The sequence below is a fragment of the Nilaparvata lugens genome, chromosome X (assembly GCF_014356525.2).
Source record: "Nilaparvata lugens isolate BPH chromosome X, ASM1435652v1, whole genome shotgun sequence".
Taxonomy (NCBI): domain Eukaryota; kingdom Metazoa; phylum Arthropoda; class Insecta; order Hemiptera; family Delphacidae; genus Nilaparvata; species Nilaparvata lugens.
This window is the reverse complement of record NC_052518.1, coordinates 91,996,985-92,010,800: the sequence shown is the minus strand read 5'-3', so window position 1 is coordinate 92,010,800 and position 13,816 is coordinate 91,996,985. Positions and strand designations below refer to the sequence as shown.

The window sequence follows — 13,816 nt, the reverse complement described above, 5'->3', positions numbered from 1 at the left end:
TCCCCGGTCACCTACTGCGGCGAAGACTGAACAAGTAACAAGTATACTTCTGCTCTAGAAGTAAAAGGTTTTGCTCTAAATTATTATGAATACGGCGATGAGTGGAAGGATTTCCTTCATATTTCACGAGCATAAGCAAAACCTTTTTTTTATGAATAGTATGGCCCAAATAACAAATCTGTAATGATGAGAAAAAAATAAAAATTAAGTTTCAGAATTTAAATTTAAACGGAATAAATAAGCAGTCCCTGTAGGCCTATGAAGTATTGTATTAACCCTCCTAGTACCACGTTGGGTCGTATCCGACCCCAGACGCCATTGCTTATCGGTTTTTGGGCATGTTAGTGGGGGAAACGCCACCCCCTTCCATGTAACCTTTCCTTCAGTATTTCTCCAGACACAGACCAGAGCTTACGTTTGTGATACATAGACTTTTTTATTATCGCCAATTTTAATGTTAGGTGTCAAGAACGGGGTCACATCCGACCCCACTTGGTATTTCTTGTTCAACTTATTTCTATGCTTATTGTTTGAATGACACTATTCAATTTGCGTTCTTGTTAAGTGGAATAGTTATCACACACTTCTAGCTTGTTGATCTGGGAAAGTTGAGCACTTGATCGTGGGTAATGATAGAAATGAAATTTCAACTTACAGATAAAAATGAAATCTGTATAGATGCATAGAAACACCTTATGAAGTTCGCAGAGAGAATATAACTAGTTTATAAATTATAACGGATTATTTCAATCCTATCTAGACATGTCATTATGTATTTCTATGCCTTTTTTATGCAGATTTAGTTTTTAAGTTGTAAATACCAGCAAGCTTGTTTGTGGTATAACCATACTCCGATGTAGATTTAGAACCACTGAAATTTGTACTATTATAAAACGTTTTTAATCATTCAAGTATTTTTTCTCCTTTTAAATATATAAATGTTCAAATAAATAATATTTTCATTCGAATTTAAATGAAATTTTGTGAGGGAAAAATCATAATTGGAGACTGGGTCGTAAATGACCGCACCTGGTCTTCTATGTCTCATGCAACCACGTGGTACTAGGAGGGTTAAAGTTTTTATTAAATGTATTAAAGTTTTACATAACCTACACTAAAATCTAAAAACATGACATGTAAACTTGACATGGAAGCTATGTAATAATTTTAATCTTACCTCGGTTTGCCTATAGAATATTTTAAACACTCCTGAAATACGTTAATATATTTCCAAAGGTTCAGAATCTTTTCTTCTTCCTTTGGAAAATCTATATTTTCAGGAACTGGTTGCACCATTTTAGCAATCAATGCTGTTTAATACTTTAAACGCGATTTTACATAAGTTAATAAATATGTTTTGGATTCTAGTTTTAAGAATGTAAATGTAAATAGATTTAAGCCGCTAAACAAAAATGAGGTCGGCGACGAAAGCATAACCTCAAAAAAGAACGAAGTCGGTCGGCATAGTGCCACCAGTGAACTCTAAACTAACTGGAATGGACTAACAACACAAAAAAAGTGAGGCAGCTGGTAAAGATAGGCAACCCGCATTGCTGTGGGACTCGTTCATTTTGTTACGCATTGGCTCTTATGGGAGAATGCATTGCACAGTCTCAATTTCTATTTTATTTCTATATTGTATGTCTTATTCCACGGAAGCGTTATTTTTCCTTTATTAAGCAGTTCATTGTTATCTTTTTGAGAGCAAAAATAATGAAATAGGTTGAATATTAATAAAGAAAAGAATTTTTTTATTTGTGACTGCAGTAGTTTTAGTATTGTCAACTTTTCACAAGCATGGGAATAACTTTGGGCCAGATTCAAGAGAAGCGTATTATTTATTTATTTTTATTTATTCAACAAGGACAAATATAAACTGTCATGAAATGATTGGGAATAAAAAAACAGGCTCATAGTCCAATCTCATATTTTTCACAATAAAAGTAGGTAAATAATATAAATTATGATGATTCAATAACACAGGATTATTAAATTATGTAATGATAGCAATATACTAGGTATTCTGATAACATTTCAAATCAGTGTGGGAGTTTCAGAAATGACGCAAAGAAATCTATGAAGAAACATTATATCAATTGTATTATAATTATGACCATATGATAAGCAAACAGTAAAATATGCTAAATAATAATTATTTTATAATTATAAATTATATAAACAATAATACACTTATAATTATACACATAAAATTATTTTATAATTGTAAATTGAACGATTATTAAATTTATTTGAAATGGGAAGATTTCAAAAATTAATTACAATTCAGCTGATAGCAATATCATATTTTCCAAAATAAAAGTAGGTACCTAAAATAAATTATGTCATCTCATGATGATAACACAGAATTATTAATCATTATTGTAAAGCTGTGTTTACACAAAATTCATTAAATGTTTATTTTTTCGTACTTATAGATTCTATTAGTATTATATGCTGCTACTTACACTAAATTTATATTAATACCATAAAAAAATTTATAATATACCGTATACAAATATTATGATAAATATACTATATTCATTATATGCTGATGCTTAACACCAAATTTATATCCATAAATTACATCATACATAGAATGTGTGATAGAATGAATGATAGTCTTTGTAGGGAAACATTCACAATTTCTGCATCAGATATTATTTATTCTTTTCTGAATAAGGATTAATTTGTTCTTCAACTATGTTTTTTATTTTAGATGCTATAAAGTAGGCCGAAATTTTCAATAAACATAGAAACTATCACAGTACGGTATAACTTACTAGGAATATAACCAAATTTGTTGTTTTATTTTTGGTCAAATAAACTGATCAATATAGAAAGAAGTATTGGGAATGTATGTAAAACAAAAAGATTTCTTCAAATTAATTAACAGAATAAAAATTTTTGACTTACCTGTGAAATGGTATTTCATTTCCTTTAACATGCCCATTCTTGCATCCAAATGCAACACAATACATCACCATTTTTCGGTCGTATTTTTATTCAATTCTACGCATTTCACTACAAATACATCACAATATTTAAGAGAAAAGGTTGTGATCTAATACTAATAGCCCTAATACTCATTCAAATCCGTTTTTAAACTTTAAAAATGAAAAATCGTACTCAAGAGCTGCAACAGCCTGCTTGAATGTATGAGTACGAGAGAGAAGGGAATCCCACACGGTATGCCTGTCTCACTCACTCCGCCTTACACACTTTTGGTTGTAGCTAAGCATTGGACAGCCCGTTCCAGTTAGTTTAGAGTTCACTGAGTGCCACAGAGTACATACAGAATAGAAACTATCAATCCAACGAGTCACCGGAGTTCCATCTGCCATGAAAACCGCCACTCACCAAAAAAATGGTCAGTTTTTACGGGCGCTTCCCAAGTGGAACAGTGAAAGACAAACTGGGTCTATTCCTATTTTACATCTATCATTTTTTGGTAGCACTGAATCTGTATTCCACAAAGTAGAAGGGATCTTCTTCTCTGTGATTCCTCTTACAATAGTTTGTGGTAGCATTAAAAAGGCTGAAAAGTAAATAGGCCGAAATTGAACCAATAGTAGAAGTACCGGTATATAAAATTTATATAGAACTATAAAATTTATCTTATTTAATAAGATAATCATAGTAGGTTAAGGTAGGGCAAATTATTATTCAATTAATTCAGCTATAGGTACCTAGGCCTTCAAATGGTGCACATTGGTCAATACTAAAATGGACTATAGTAAGGTCCACTTTATAATAGCAGTGGATAAAGATAGAAGAATAGCGTTGCCTATTCTCTGCATTATTCAATTATATTTTTACATTGCCAAAAACAGATTTGGCATCGTTACGGAGCTAGAAAAGGATAGTACTAACTGCTTTGTTGAATGATAGACAAGGATAGCAACATCAAAGTTAATCGAATACTGTCATTATAACGTGAACCTCACTATGGCAAATATCTAAACTGGCGGCCAGACAAACTCATATTTTCTGCTGACCACACTTTAATACAACATCTCAAAAAAATTGGACATATACTGTGTATATACAGTATGTAGGCATTTGAGTCTTATATGACTTAAATTGTGTTGTATATCTGCCATACCAGTATGCTATAAATAAGAAACTATAGTGAGGACCACGTTATAATGACAGTGGATGAAGATAAAAGAATTGAGTTGCCGATTCGCTGCCTCAATTAATTATATTTTGACATTGTCAAAATCAGATTTGGCAGCGTTGCGGAGCTAGAAAAGGATAGTGCAACCTGCATTGTCGAATGATAGACAAGGATAGCAAAACCAATGTTAATCGAATACTGTCATTATAAGATGGACCTCACTATAGGTACCATACTGTATAGGAATACCTTATGTATGAATGCATAATTAAAATGATGTAGCATGTTAAATTATTTAACTTTTCAAATGATTTCTATCCTTCTATAGCATAGACAGAAGCTGTATGTAGTACTTTTTCCACGAATAGTGATAATAAATTAGTGAAAACTTTATCACTACGAAATTCTTGTTCAATTTATTGTGAATTTAATTTGAAGTTTGAGGAATCCTTGAGGCCAAGAGACTCTAATGCAATTGGACTCAAAGCAGTTTGCTGGGACCCTGCATAAGTAACATTTTGATTTTGTGAAATTGAACTTGGTGGATAAACTATAGTGTGGTCCACTTTATAATGGCAGTGAATAAAGATAGAAGAATAGCGATGCTGATTCTCTGCATTAACTAATTATATTTTTACACTGTCAAAAACATAATTGTCATTGTAGTGGACCTAGAAATGGATAGTACCACCGTCTTTGTCGAATAATAGACAAGGATAGCAAAACCAAAGTTAATCAAATACTGTCATTATAACGTGGACCTCACTTATAGCTGATGTATCAGAAACCAAAAATATTTACATTCAGTTATAACATTTTAATGGCTTTAAAGCTATTGCTATTCAACTAAAAACCTGAAATTGAATATATAAATAGAACCCAACAATAGCTTTCAACTAGTACAGTAGATATAAGTTATATACATGATAATTATGTCTTGTCTTTGGAAAATAGCAAACAATTTATAAATTACATTTTTTGTGATCAGAATATTCAATAATTCTTAATAATATTGTCCCTCATAATATTCAACCAACAATATGAATCTGAACTCATTGACAAAATAATCACCCACAGCTCTGTAAAAAGATGCCACTTTCGACGAGTTGGAAAACTTTGAACGTTTGGTCAATAGAATTTTTCGGCCGGTGGTGGTGGATTTCCGCGAGTAAACTAAGCTTGTCGTGTGCGTGAAGCGACCTAGTTTGTCGTCGTTTCAGTTTGACGAAATAGCAAAATTTGTCCCATTTTTTTTGGCTGTGGTGGGTTTTAGGGCTGGCGGTTCTCTGTGACCCCAATCCAATCATTGCATTCAACATCCCACCTTGAGTACACCAGGACCGCGCCATCTTTGTAGAAATTAAATTTACCGCTAATTTCAAGATACTCGAATTGAAACATCGCTACGTTCGCTCTCATATTTTGAAACATATCATGAAATCAATAAATTATCATTATCTAATAGAAAGCTTGAGTTCAATTTAGTAAAAATCATTCATTCCATTCCACTGAAATGATGTTTAAAGTCAAGAAAACTTCATTAGTGTAAACCTCACTACTTACCAACATAGAAACCTTGTATTTATTCATGTTTATAGTATATAGCCTATAGAGGAACAAAAGTTGGCTGAAGATTCGACTTAAGCAGTCTCTGGTGGTCAAAATATGAATTACATCAGGGTTTCCCATTCCTTGTTTACAATATTGCCAAGATAGAACAGTAGTGAATGAAACTGATTTTAAACACATAAAATGTGATTTTTGACATTCGAGACTCTACTTTTAGAAAAAGAAAAACCTTCTAGTATGTGGTAATGTATTTAATACTCTTGAGAAGAAGGAGGTGAAAAGTTGTAGAATACTGATTAGACAAACATTGTCTGCGTCATCAGCATAATCTACTGTACAGATCAAAACAAAATCCATAGCCTATAAACGTGATCATTCATTATGTTTTCTAACAAAAAAAAACTATTTTATACCGAATAATTAACATGCTCTCTGAAGAAATTAAAATAAGCTCCTCTTGTTCAGTGGGGTAAATTATTAGCATACAGTTTCATGAATCAAGTTTGATTTCATGTGAAATAGCCCACTATAAGCATTATTTCTCTATAGAATTCCAATTGCCTGTTGAAGAGAAAGTGTCAAGTCCATACATGTTTCATGAGAATTCAAATGAAATATTATGAATAATTCAATCCCAACTGTTGTATATTGCCTATCAAGAAGACAGTAATTCTATGATTTGATCTTGACCTACTGCTATGAAATGTTGCTGGTAGTTTATTTTGCCTATAGTTTTCATTATACACTGCTTTGATATGGTATATCATCAACCTCTACTGTTGACGTCAACTGTTGCCAATGACGTCAACCTCTAGCGCGTCAGGTGAGGGTTTTGTCAACTACAAAAATACTACTTCAGCATACTATCTTATTGCAACTATGATATAGTGAGGTCCACGTTATAATGGCAGTGGATAAAGATAGAAGAGCAGCGTTGCCTGTTCTCTGCCTTAATTTATTATATTCCCATATCGTCAAAAACATATTTGGCATCTTTATGCAGCTAAAAAAGTATAGTACCACCTATTTTGTGGAATTATAGACAAGGATAGCAACATCAAAGTTAATCAAATACTGTCATTATAACGTGGACCGGACTATAGAAAAATAACAATTGCACGAATTGAGGAGAGACATTTTAGTCTTTTGTTGGTCGTTATACACCAGAAGCGCGCAATGCCGGCAGCGATGGACGATATGGAATTGTTCCACTGCCGGAAATCTACGGGAAATACAGAGTAGAATTTTTCTCTGAGTCATAAGATATTTTAAAGTAGAATGAAATCTTATGTAATAATAACAGTATAAACAGTAACTTATTATACCTTTACTCTTTATCATATGTCCGGTACTCAGTGGCGCAGCCCGCTCCTTGAGTGCGATGAGGAAATCCGGCGTCTTTGGTGTGCGACTGACAGTGGAACCGTCCACACGGCGGCGCGGTGAGATGAGATGAGATTTGAGATGAGATGAGATTTGGGGTTCCCCCGCATGATACACATGACGTCATACAGTAGCGTCATTACAGTGAAAGGCTTCAAGTAAAATTATTTGAGATTAGATGTTTGTATTTCCGATTTCTGCTGTTTATTTTTACCTCGCTGCTCTATTTGAGATTAGCTTATTTTTTATCATTAAAATTTGTAATTTTCCAGTGGTTTATTTATTGTTATTGGTTGTTTATTTTATGATTGAAGCCTCTCGCTGATGACAAACATGCATGATGAACATGATGAACATGTGTATGTGCATGATAAACATGCATGTTTCATCGTTGGTGGCCAGTCCAAGGCAAACCTTGCAAGCCACACTACTCCATTATACAACGTTTATAAAACTGCTTGGTGATAGACTACATCGGCTAAATTGTTTTCTCTTTAGAGAATACATCATATTCATGGAATTGTTATAATTTTTTTGCTGGATGTTCTCATTTATTTTATACAAAAGATGCATAGGGAGGCCCATGGATGCTGGAGCAGGCTTAACTTAACAAGCTAACAAAGACGATGAACAGCAAAAAATAATTTCTTATGAGGCACCATATGAACGGTTGATCACTTTATAGAATAAAGTTGAACCGCTCAATTGTAAAAAATAATAGAGAAGACCGCATATCTTCGTTTTTTCAAGAAAATAAAGGCTTGAATCCTGTAAACTAAATTTTTAAATACTCCACAATGGGAATAGCAGAACATAGCGAACATGATACAATATTTTGTCAACATTGAATGGTAATGGATGGTGATTCATTTATCATTGTTTCAATCGTTGAAATGTTATGCATCAATGGAGTATAATGTGGGAAAGGTTCTCAGCAAATGTAAGTAATGGTCCTAAGAACAAGAAATAACAATAACATAATTTTAAGATACAATTCGAAATTAAACTACTACCACTTTCCGCCTTTCTTGGACAATATCAAGAAATTGTGTGTTGAAATTGAAATTGGGAGTTGAATGGAGTCAGTGGTAGCGGACGGTTGTGTTTTTGGAGCAGCTCCGTTTCAGATAAGATAGCCTGTTTTCCTTGAGTTTCTTGCTTTCAGAAGTTAACGTAGAATATTGTGTTCATAACCTTAATTATAACTCAATAGCTTAATATATTCGCGTCATTAAATAAATTTTCTCTGATATTCTCTTAACTCTGTTACTAGTATCGTACTGTTCTTGTATAGTTCAAAATAGTCTTTTTACTTATCATTTTTTACTTGCTCTGCTTCTCATAAAGAACGAATTTATAAAATGGTCATTATTTATCATAACTTATTTCTATTTTGTAAGTGGCAAACAAATTCAATGTGTTCCAAGACTGTCCCTGTAAGCGTCGTATATGGGTGAATAATTTGTAAACCCTGTGCGGCCTTGCTCAGGATATCTGTAGCGCTTGTCCCGGAACTAGACGGGATACGCGCGATTTATATGTTTGGATTCACAAGCGCCACATTACCTTAAACGAACTATCCTTACTTGTTTGAAGTGAGAAGCGTGCTGAACTATTTAACGGTAACTCAGAAATATATTTCTCAACTATTAACTGTTTATTTCATACGAAAGAAAGCAAACTATCTAATCAGTTTGTTTGTTTCAGTGCGATAGAGTAGTGTAGTCTCTTGTTTTGAATTGTCTCCTTTCTAGCTCAAAGTATCACTTCCCGAATTTTATCTTTATAAACGTAGTAGACTTCATTATCACTCAAAATATATATTCTTACATTTTATCTGTCAGATTCCATCTAGTCACCTTGATACCCCTCTGGACCAATAATCAATTGTTGCTTTTACTTTATTCTTCTGACTCAACAGCGTTCTAAGCGCTTTAAATATTACTCTTATTAATTTCCTTTTCTAACTCTGATAACTGATACATCCTGTCAATCTGTTCCACTCTTCCTATTTGGATTGAACTCCATTTGATTATTAGGCTAACTCTGTAGTAATCGTTTATTTCAAGTTAAAAACGTAAGACTCTTTCCATCAATTATTTAGAATTTACTAATTTATTCTCACTCATTTTTTTGACTTACTTTCTCGTACTAACAATACTTTATTCCTCTTGCTGATTGAATATAGCTGCATGTATTCTACTTTTAGGTAATGTCAAATACAGTATTTGCTTTTGATGATTGATGTAAGAGGGTAAAAACTTTCTGTATTGAAAACTAGCTGTTTGTCTTGGAAACATAGAGGCTTTATGACAGGGAAGCATATTTTTGATTATCTTTAGTTACCTATCTGCTATAGCTAGAAAATAAATTATTTTGCAAAAATAAATAATTTTGCATTTTTGCAAAGGATATAGTTCAGGAGACACAGAATAGTTGTTGTGTACTGCGAAAATAATATTTATAATAATATTATTATTATTCACTTGAGCTTTTACAAAATGAATACTTCATCATGTCTATTTCCATTTATAAAACTTCAAGAAATAATACAGGAAATATCATGATGGTCAGTGCTATAGAAAAAGTCACACGTTGATGAATGGTGATCTTGTATGGAGGTGTGTGAGCAAAAGTTGTACGGGAACAGTTACAACCGATTCAACAATGAACAAAATTAAAATTTGTTCGGCAAAACATCTTAAACATGCAATACCTTCTGCGCCGGAAACAATTGTAAATTGCGTAGAGTCTGAGAAATTGAGAAATGATAGAGTCAAGGCTGTTAAAAGCACCTCAAAACTGCAGAGAATGTCACTCGACTCTATAATCAGTAGTCGCCGAAAAATTGAAGTATGCGACGCTGAATGTCAAACAGATTATATATTTTCAAAAGAAAGAGAAGAATTGGTCTCTCGTGTGGAGGAGCTGCTGATCCATCGAGATGCACTCATTCAACAAATACAACTACAAACAGTAAAATCTCTGAACGACGTAGAAACTCAAGTTGACTTTAAAACTCCATCTGTAGATATGAAGACGCAAACTGAGTCATACTATGGGTTATCAACCGAACAATGTAAGCCAGACTGTGAAAGTTTGAATGTTATTAAAATGAGGGAACAGACGAGCATTTCAACGAAAACAATAATTCTCTCCAAATTGAAATCCGATGTCTAGAGTCAGACATTACTGACAATAATACAGAAATAAATAGATTAACAAGGGAAAACAGTAATTTGTACGACATAGTGTCATCGTTGAACACTCAGGTAAAAGAATTTGGATTAGGCAAAATACCTGAAAATAAAGATTGTTCCTACTACCTTACTGGAAATAGTGAGAAAAAAAGTAGAATCTTAATTTTCTCTGACAGTCAAGGTCGTGACCAGGCAATATATCTCAGCAATGAGATGAAAGGATTTCAAGTGTCTGGATTTGTTGCAGGGGGAGCAAATATATGACTCATATCATTAACAGTGTACTGAATAGCGTCGAAGTTGAAAATTTTAGCAAACATGATTTTGTTATAATATAATATAATGGGAGGAACTAATGATATCAGGTGGAATATGAATGAAATCGATATCAACGCTAATCTACATCAATTGGATAAACTCATCCCACTTTCAGAGAGAACAAACGTAATCATAGGCAATATTCCGTATCGATACTATAGCACGTTTAATATAAATCGAGCAATAAAGTGCATTAATACAGGAGTACGGAATTTCACCCGAGATCATCCTATGACATTACTGAATATGTGGGATTTATCAGCTAGAGAGCATATCAATCACGGATTCCACCTCAACAAAAGAGGAAAATTGAAAATAGTACGGAAACTAAAGGAGATTATTATCGATTTATGTCAGCGAGAGGAAAAACTTACTGCAAAGCAATTCAATGTGAATTTTAGCACAATAGAGAAAGACGTGACTGAAGAAAAAAATCACCTCATAAGCGATGATATCGCCATCGATGTAGAATTCGGTAAAGGTGTTAACGATTATTCAATCCCTAGTCAAGAATCAACTGACGACTCATATGATGATGACACTCGAATTTTTGATTCACATAAAGAGACTAATTTAAACTAGAAAACAATGACAAAGAACATACTTCGGCTGCATTTAACAATGTTATCAAAATAAAACATAACAATAAAGAGAAATGTTTTCTACTTAGCTATAACATTCAAGGAGTTCATGCATAGAAGAGTTTGAACTAAATTTGAATAATTTCCAGCCTTGTCGTTTTGTTGCTTTGCGAGCATTGGATCCCATCAGGATCAAAAGCTTTCCTTGACAGAGTTGGTGGTTAGAAAATGGCATCATTTTATTGTAGAAATGAAAAAAACAAGAGGAGGATTAGCGGTGTTAGTTCGCCAGGACCACGAATGTATAGAGAGAGCTGACATAAACAAGCTGGCAGAAGAAAGTATTTTTGAGTGCTCAGCTGCTGAAGTAGTTGTCAGAGTGGGAGGTAAACCGATAACTTGTTTATTCATATCTATATACAGAACCCCAAATAGCAACGCACTGAAATTTCTTCATAAAATTGAGATGCTTTTTGAAAAGATAAGAAATGACTCTAAAACAAAATATTTATTTATTGGAGGTGATTTCAATATTAATCTATTGGTGGATGATGGCATTAGCAAGGAATTCAGTCGTTTAATCCGATCTCATCAACTCAACACAGTGATCGATAAACCGACGAGAATCATCCCATTTACGGGAACTTGTATTAATAATGTTATCACTAACGTTAATCACAATCTGATAACAAGTACGTTGCATGAGCTGGGTATCTCCGACCACATGGCTATTGAAATTGAATTAAAAAAGATCTGTCACGAATCAAACTCTTTTTTCATTACAAAACGAATATAGTATCAGAAGATAAAATGTGCCTATTCCTCCAGCTTTTGAATTCTGTACGATGGGATGACTGTATGAGAGAAAAATCAAGTAATGGTGCATTCAACGCTTTTTTCCGTTCATTTTATAATAAATTCATAGAGGCTTTCCCAATCAGCACAACCAAAAAAGATAAAAAATTGATGGGCTCTAATAGGAAGAGATGGATGACAAATGGAATAAGGAATAGTATTGCCAGGAAAAGAGAATTGCTTGCAATGGTGAAGGAAAGTCAAGATGAAGGATTATTGGAGTATTTTAAAAAATACAAAACAGTTTTGAAGAAGGTTATCAATCTTGCAAAAAGGAAGGTGAATGATGAATTTTTTTACAAGTCTAAAAACATAAATAAAGCAATATGGAAGGTCGTGAAGGAAGAAATTGGAGGATGCTTAGAACAAAGCGCAATCCCAGATATAAATCTACCTGAAGAGGTTATAACTAATCCGCAAAAGAAGGCCAGCTTGTTCAACAGATTTTTCATAACTTCATCCTCTTCAAACTTGAATTCACAATCTCTTGATAAATGTTCTGAGCTCTTGAATAAAGCGAAAAGATGTACATCTACATTCAATTTCAAAACTGTTTCTGAGAAGAGTGTTGTGAGTATCATAGCAAGATTGAACTTCCATCTTCAGTTATAAAAGCATCCAAACATCTGATATCAGGACCTCTAACTTATATTATAAATCTGTCATTGAAAACTGGCGAATTCCCAAGTAAGCTAAAATATGCTATTGTGAAACCCCTATTCAAAAAAGGGGATCAGAAAGAACTGAATAATTATCGGCCAATAGCAATTTTGCCAGTTTTTTCCAAGATTTTTGGAAGAGTTGTACATGAACAACTCTCAAAAAATTTAGAAATAAATAACATCCTGTTCAACATGGGTTTCGCAAAGGTCATGCAACTAAGGATGCTGTTTTTAATGTTGTAAATGATGTGCTGGAGAGTTTGGATCAGAAAAAACATGCAATGGGGATCTTCTGCGACTGCGACCTCTCCAGAGCTTTTGACATGGTTAATCACCACCTGTTTCTTTGCAAATTGGAATATTATGGCCTGGATATCTCAGCTTTAAATTTATTTAAAAGTTTTTTATTGAATAGGAAACAGAAAGTGAACTTACATAATAACAATGGGATAAGCAATTTTTCAGAATGGAGAAACATACCCTGCGGTGTACCACAGGGATCTATTCTTGGTCCTCTGTTATTCATTATTTACGTGAACGACCTTCCAGACAATATCACGTCCAATGTCTTTCTTTTTGCGGATGATACCACAAGTATTGTGACTGGAACGTGGGAAGAAGTTGTCCAGAGGACTGAAGAGACTATTTTTAATCAAATGAAGATCTGGTTTCAGGCTAACAATCTTTGTTTGAATATAAACAAAACTAAATTATTGGATTTCAAGTTGACTGAGACCAGTAAGTTGAGTGACAAAATCAGCCAAAAGATGGATGAGATTGTTCAGGATGAAGTCTGCTTTCTGGGAGTCAGAATCAGAAACTGTCTCAAGTGGAATGATCAAGTGGATCACATTTTGAACAAACTCTCAAGTGTCTGCTTCTCTTTGAAAGCACTGAAGAATGTAGTTGGAACAAAAACACTATTGAATGTCTTCCATGGCTATATAATGTCGATAATTCAATATAGCATAATGTTCTGGGGTAGTGGAAAAAATAATCTCAATTCTGTCTTCAAAAAGCAAAAAAAAAGCCCTCAGAATTGTCGACAACTTGAAGCCTTATGAATCTTGTAAAAACTCTTTCAGAAGACTTAGAATTTTAATAGTTCCTGCACTGTACTTCCTCGAAATT

The 13,816-nt window shown here is 33.5% G+C and overlaps 1 long non-coding RNA gene across 2 annotated transcripts in view; it reads right to left on the bottom strand.

Annotated features, from left to right (window-relative positions):
* Window positions 1-1,464, bottom strand: part of LOC111056352 — a 31,420-nt gene extending 29,956 nt beyond the window's left edge. For both annotated transcript variants that reach the window (XR_002606434.2, XR_005573227.1), the window contains exon 1: window positions 1,178-1,464. This is a non-coding gene — a long non-coding RNA (uncharacterized LOC111056352). The remainder of the gene's footprint in view (window positions 1-1,177) is intronic.
* Window positions 1,465-13,816: the final 12,352 nt, after the last annotated feature.